We start from the raw sequence: 6,081 nt of genomic DNA, 5'->3' as shown, positions 1-6,081 counted from the left end.
TTTTCAAATATCCCTGGAGATGTTGCTGAAGAAAGCAATGCTAGTGCTTGTGATACACTTACTGCACAGCAAGTCTCGATCCAACTCTTATGCTATTTTCTGGTTGGAATAACACTTCTGTATCTTAAATATAAAACAGGCAATCCCTTAATAACCCTGCAAAGTGAGATATCTTCAAAGATGCTAACAAGTGCATTTTTCAGTGGTCTGAGGTTCAAGATTAATATTTTTCTGAGCTTTTGGGAATGCCAGTCCTTCCCTTCCATAATGTATAGTCTAGAACCTCTCTTCTCAGGAGCTGCCTATATCACTGACATGCTTATCTAAGTTGCTTCGTGTTTGAAGCTCTGTTTTGAATTCAGGACTTCACAAATTCTACAAATGACTCTTCCAGATTGTTTTAAAGTCTCATCTTCTAGATCAGCTGAACACTGAAGGACAAGACCACCTTTCTCAATGCAGGTTGGAGAACTTGGGCATGCAATATCACTGGTAAACTTTTTTTTTTTCTTTTTTTTTTGGATGCTGCTGCTTTTTACACATTTTTCCAATTAACCTGCTGTCAAATCTTTCTCAGTGGCTGACACATGTTTTTGACCTCAGAAATCTACCCTGGCATATGACCAGCCACCAAAATGACTTCTGGAATTCTTCAAGATGGCCTGTTAACAACTACCCCTGGTTTTCTGATCTGCAGCACAAATACATTCAGCCAGGAGTAACAGTATCTATTCTGTGTTGTGTATGCTACTTCTGCCTACTAAGTCTCTGCACACAAATGATAAATTCTTGTGAGGTATTACATGAGAACGTTTGACTTCTTAACATTACAAAAAAAGACTCTGGTTGATTTTATGTAATTTTCAGAGATTTCTTCTGTTTGCAAAACAAGTGTTGAACTTAAAGCCTCATACTTTTAAGACTATTTTTTTCCTTTTTTTTTTTAATGTAGTTTTTAATTAAATGAAGCAACTGTCTTGTAAACACCTTTCAGTTTAAAAAATGGCAGGTTAATTAGTTGTCCATTTTCAATTACTGAGAGAGAGACTTTGGCTGTGAAATGGAATTACACTTTCTATGATAAAGCATACTTTGCACTTTCAGTTGGAAGTGATTGTACTGACAGCATGTATCCTGTTTTTATCTGCTGTGGTCAAAATTACTTTAAGAACACTCCTTTTCAGATTACCTTTCGAGTGTGTATTTTTTTTCTCGTCTGGGAATGTGAGGTACTCAAAATGCCTTAACTCTTCACCCCTCACCACTGCTTTCTCTTTTAGAGGATAGCATGCTAAGAGATCTATTTCTACCTTCTTCCTGGGAACTTGCTAATGTGTGCACTGATGCTGATAGGCAGTGTTAGATTGGAAGATTCAGCAGCTGAGGGTAATTAGCCCATGGTTGCTTCAACTGTGCACAATTTAACAATCCCATTTGATCTCCCTGGGGTAATCCAGTATAGCTGGAAAGCACTGTGGCTTGTCAGAGCAAGCAGGCAGCCAGGAGGTTCCAAATTCTCATTCTCCTTCTGCTGTCCACTCTGTATAGGGTCTGTATCATCACCTTCCAGGCTTAGTTCAACACCTGCACTGCTGCCTTGCAGATGGAGGGTAGTAAGTGTTTAACTACCAGCATGACACAGCCACTTTGAGTACTAAACAGTTTGAGTACTTAAAGCCGAACTCATTGCCCTCAACATGTGTTGTTATAAAAATATACAGTCCAACACAAAAAATAGCAGAGGAAGCAGTTGAGGAAGAAAGCACACAAATAATGAGCAAAGTTAAAATTCCTCAAACATTGTACAAAGCTGCAAAGAAGCAAAATTATTTGGTCCACCAAAGCTGATGCTGGGAAGCTGGTGCTCAACATACTGGAAGAGATAGGTAAGAAATCAAGGTCTTAAAAGATTACACAAAAAGTTAGACTTCATACAAATATTTGTTAGTGATGCAAAGAGTTAAGCAAGACTCTCTGTGAATACTAAAGGAGTTGCTATTTTGATTAAAAGCAGGATTTTTCTGAGGTGAAGGGGAATTGCTGCTGTTAAACTAGATGAACAGAGCAGCATATATACGAACAGCTGCAAATATTGCTCCACTCTCAGAAGAAAGAAAAGAAAGAGATAGGAAGAAGGTAAAAACATGCCAAGAAAACAATAACTGAATTATTAAAATCACTTAGATAAACATTAGCAAAACATAGGACTTGCTTGTACTTGCTTGTCTATTTGTTTTTAATCCTTCTCCTAAAAACCCACTGCTTCCTATGAGGAAACCAGAAGCCCAGAGTATCTCTGCCTGATGGAGGTTGATGAAGCTTTTAATGCAGCTATAGAACCTCAGTACTAGACTATAGGGAACATAACACCTTTGAAAAATAATTTTTTTAAAAAGTAAAAAGGAAGCAATTTTGGTTATTTGAATTACTATTTACAAGTATGTATATTATTTTAATTGCTGTGTGAATTATACTATTTATTTTCTGGGATGAAATTAATCTGTTTGGTTATTGTGGCTCATTAGACTGATAATTTTTGAATTCATGGAAAAAAAGGTCTGTTTTCAGAAAACTTGCTAAGCTGGTACAGATCATCAAATTTTCACTGTTTTAGAAATATTATTTTACTTTTTAGAAAATAATATGGGTGAGAAATTATCAGTACATGTGTTCCAGAAAAGCATCACCTAACGTGTCACTTCAAATCTTCTCTGGATTCTAGTAAGACTAGTAAGTCTTTCAACCTTGATTCACTGACAAAACAAATCATTGTCTATTCCTTTACACCTTATCTTCAAAATCAGTGGAATGAATTGTCATACCAAACCTACCATACATATTCTCAGGAGAAAAACCAATATAACCCATGGACTACAAAAGCTACTAATGTAATAGGAAAAAGAGTATACGATCCTATTACTACAGAAATCTTGGTAACGATTTTTAGTAACAAATATCTGGACAACGCTCTGTTTCTGCTTACTAATTAATAAGAACTCAAAGTGGAGTTACATTCAGAAAAAAATTGTTTTCATCTTTTCTGAACTTGGTGGCCTTGAGACTCCATTTTGACATTAGAACTTTGTAACTAAATCTGTGTGTTTCTCCAAGACTTCACTGATTTTAGAAAGGATTCCATGTAGATGGTGTAGAAATTTGTCTTCATTTACTTATGGTAATACAGAAAAGATTTTTATTTTTTGGGTAGCCTCTTTTCCCTGCATGATTTCACCAAAGATTTTTCAGAGTAGGTATGACTGACCAGTGCACAAAAATTTCTGCTGATGGCCCCTCAAAGTAAAACAAGAACTGTCTAACCTGGGTTAATAGGTAAGTTTGGCAATCAATAAAGTTATAACAAAACCCTTTCCTTTCAATTTGTAATATGTGTTTCAAGGTTTAGTGTGTATTTTTGGCATTTAGGTTTTTTTCAGTTTCATGTAACATTTTCCTATAGAAACTAGGATTACAGAGAAAATTACTATTTCAGTACAAACACCATGTTGAAGGAACTGACAAATAGTTTTGGATTTTCCCTAAATCCAATGAATGTTTTAAAAAGAAATACACATTCTTGAAAAGCATTAAAACAAGGAAGGCTGCCTATATCCCCCACAAATGTACAGCCTGCACTTCCTCTATATATGGTACTGTCTCTGACACATGAGAAGCTGACAACCGGAAAAGGGGTGTCACACAAATAACTTCATCAGAAAAGAATAGGCTGTACTAGCATTCCTTTCAAGTTGTGTGCCTGTCAAAAAGTGAAAAGGTTCATTGAAGGTTTATTTTAGTTTTTTTTGTAGCTGTCGACAAAGACCTGCTCTTCCCTGTGATCTTGCATACCTGATTCTGAAAAGGGATGGCTGAATGAGGTCTTACCCTATATTCTTATTCTGGCTAGGTGCCAGCGGGTCATCAAGCAAGGGTTTTCAGTTCAGGTAAGAAAATGTGAATAATAATTCACCGCAGAGATTTTTTTTTTCCAGGTCTGCATGATGTGCGCACCTTTGCTTCTGCAAAACACTATCTCCACGTGAAGTGGTAACACCAAGAATTCCTTTACAAGAACTGACACGGGCATCTCAAAGCATTCAGCTGTGCCTTTGTGTCGGCTCCGCAGGTTTTATATGTAGGTCACCATGTAATGTTTTACATGTAGGTCACCATGTAATGTTTTACTGGCTCCACAGACCACTTTGTGTCAGAAGGTGACAATACTCCTGTTTGAATTTTAAGTGGGGAGGTAAAAAGTTAGAAGTTGAGATTGTGCAAAAGAGAAGAAACTTCCCAGAAATGATAGGAAAATGGTAGCAGGCTTTTAGCTGTCTGTTGGAGGTGGAGTTTTTCTTAGAATTGGCTGACAGGATGGGACAGGATGTTGTCAGATTGGATGCTGCAGCTTCCTTAGTGTCTGCTTAATTTGCAAATAAAGAGAGCAGGAAAAAAAAACCACAAAGCTTGTTCTTTTCTGTCAGCCTAGCAAAGCCAGCTGTAAAATAAATTAGTCAGCAGGTGATTCTTACTGCTTTTTTTTTACTGAAATATATCACAGTGCCAATATCCTTTTTATATGATTGTGGCTTCCGATATACAAGAGATTGATGACTTTTTGATTTTTAGATCTCTCTGCTATCTAGGTAAGAAAGCAATCTCTCAGTGCTTCCAGCAGGGTCTTTAGGAGACATGAATTACAGCTCATAGTGTTGTAATTACGAGTTGAAGTTGGGAGTTTGCCTTTTACTTGATTCTGCCTTTAGCTGGCACATTCAGCTGTTGTTAAATTTCTTTCCTAGGCTGTAGAGCTCAGAAGTCTTTCCTTCAAGTGCAATGAAGGGATCTCTGGTGCAGGTTCAGACTTACACAGCTTTTCACTGTTGGCCACACAGCTGCTGGGAACTGTAAGAAGTTTTTAAAATAAAACCACCACTTGGGGACGAGAGAGGAACAGATACCAGGTATCTTTTAGATAGGTTGTTCCTTGCATTTCAAGGACTAAATGGAAATAATTTCTTCCAAGGAGAACTGTCAGAGGTGTTCCCAGGTCCTCCTCCTGCATGGAATATAGGCAGCCATCTTTGCCTCAGTGCTCTTCAAGAATGTGTGTCCCTTTTTAAACCCCCCATCAAGCCTGGGGACTTCCCCATAAAAGCAGCAGAAAAAAAAAAAAAAAGTAGTTTAAATATGTTGTTGTGGGGCACCAATTCTATTTTATTTTACATCAAGCAGGTTGGGTAACAGACAGAGTGAAATAATCTCGAGCTGGGTGGTGGTGGAGAAGTAGGGAGTAAGTACTTTTGCAATATTTTTCCTTTCCATTGCTAGCTGAATATTTTGGAGATGGGGCAACTAATGTTAACTAGCTGTGTGGGTTGAAGTACTAAGAGAGTATCTGGCAGCTGAACAAAACACACCTCACCCAGATCCTTCTTGTTTCCCATATAGAACAGTCACAGCTCGGGACAAAAGAGCCATTATTGCACTTAGAAGAATACATTAAAAAAAAAAAAAAAAAGAGCGTGTAACATCTGTTCCTTCTAGAGAGAGAAAAAACCCTTCTCCCTAGAGATCAAAAAAACATTGATCAACACAATAGTTATTGGTTTTGTCATGGCTTCACATGGGAGATTTGCATATTGCGTTTTAAATTATAAAAAAGCCCCAACAACACTGGTTAGCATTTGTAATGCCTATATGGTACTTATCTTAGGAAAGGATTTGACTAGTGTAGATTAAAAATGAGCTCCTTTACAGGGTGAATTAAAGCAGGGCTGGCGCTATTCTGCTAGAGGGCTTCTGGGAGTGAAACTCCCAGAGTTTTCATGTCCTCAAGGTATCATGGTTTTTACTTTTTTGAAAAGTAAAGGAAAAGATAATTTGAAAAGCATTAGATCAGGTTTCTGAAGGGAAGTTCTGGTATAGTATCTGTCTTATTGAGATCTATATACTTATTATTCTGATTCTATTAATTAAGCTCTGAAAATAGGTTTATCTATTTGAAGCAAATGCTGTGATGCAGATTTTTGTGGAAAATAATGGATATTTGAGAAAATTAAGCCCAGCAGGACTCTGAAACACACA

This window comes from Streptopelia decaocto, assembly GCF_964273445.1.
Source record: "Streptopelia decaocto genome assembly, chromosome: 4".
In the NCBI taxonomy this organism is placed as follows: Eukaryota; Metazoa; Chordata; class Aves; order Columbiformes; family Columbidae; genus Streptopelia; species Streptopelia decaocto.
The sequence above is the reverse complement of the archived record's forward strand: the minus strand, read 5'-3'. Positions refer to the sequence as shown.